We start from the raw sequence: 1,506 nt of genomic DNA on the forward strand, positions 1-1,506 counted from the left end.
TGAACCATCCCTGTAACCCAGGAATGAATCCCACTTGATCATGATGGATAATTCTTTTTATATGCTGTTGAATTCGATTTGCTAGTATCTTGTTGAGTATTTTTGCATCTGTATTCATTAAGGATATTGGTCTGTAGTTCTCTTTTTTGGCTGGGTCTCTGTCTGGTTTGGGTATCAAGGTGATGCTGGCTTCGTAGAAAGAGTTTGGAAGTTTTTCTTCTATTTCTATTCTTTGGAATAGTTTGAGAAGAATGGGTATGAGCTCTGCTTTAAATGACTGGTAGAATTCCCCTGGGAAGTCACCTGGCTCTGGGCTCTTAATCGTTAGGAGATTTTTCATAACGGATTCAATTTCTTCACTGGTTATTGGTCTATTCATGCTTTCTATCTCTTCCCGTTTGAATTTTGGCAGTGCATGTGCATTTAGGAATTTGTCCATTTCTTCTAGGTTGTCCAGTTTGTTGGCATATAATTTTTCATAGTAATCTCTGATGATTGCTTGTATTTCTAAGGGATTGCTTGTAATAGATCCTTTTTCATTCTTGATTTTGTCTATCTGGGTGCTCTCTCTTTTCTTTCTGAAGAGCCTGGCTAGAGGTTTATCGATTTTGTTTATTTTTTCAAAGAACCAACTCTTGGTTTCATTGATCTGCTCGACTGTTCTTTTGGTTTCTATATTGTTTATTTCTGCCGTGCTCTTTATTATTTCTTTTCCTCTGCTGGGTTTGGGGTGCTCTCTGCTGCTTCTCTTCTAAAGGTTCCAGTAGGTGCTCAGTTAGATTTTGAATTTGCACTTTTTCTAGATTGTTGAGATTGGCCTGGATTGCAATATACTTTTCTCTTAGGACTGCCTTTGCTGCTTCCCAGAGATTTTGTATTGTTGTATTATCGTTTTCATTGGTTTCCATATATTTTTAAATTTCTTCTCTAATTGCCTGATTAACCCAATCATCCTTTAGTAGGGTGTTTCTTAACCTCCACATTTTTGGAGTTTTCCCAGACTTTTTCCTGTGGTTAATTTCAAGTTTCATAGCATTGTGACTTGAAAGTGTGCATGGTATGATCTCTATTCGTTTATACTTATGGGGGACTGCTGTATTCCCCAGTATGTGATCTATCTTGGAGAATGTGCCATGTGCACTTGAAAAGAAAGTGAACTTCCTATATTCAGGATGCTGAGTTCTAAATATATCTAACAGTTCCATCTGTTCCAATGTGTCATTCAGGTACATTGTTTCTTTAGTGATTTTCTGTCTGGTTGATCTATCCATTGCTGTCAGTGGAGTATTAAAGCCCCCTGCAATTAGCACATTTTTGTCAATAAGATTGTTTCTTTCTGTGATTAATTGTTTTATGTATTTGGGTGCTCCCGAGTTAGGCGCATAGATATATATAATTGTTACCTCTTCCTGATGGAGAGACCCTGTAATTATTATATAATATCCTTCTTCATCTCTTGTTACTGCCTTTACTTTAAAGTCCAGTTTGTCTGATAGAAGTATGGCT

The sequence above is a fragment of the Suricata suricatta genome, chromosome X (genome assembly GCF_006229205.1).
Source record: "Suricata suricatta isolate VVHF042 chromosome X, meerkat_22Aug2017_6uvM2_HiC, whole genome shotgun sequence".
Taxonomy (NCBI): Eukaryota; Metazoa; Chordata; class Mammalia; order Carnivora; family Herpestidae; genus Suricata; species Suricata suricatta.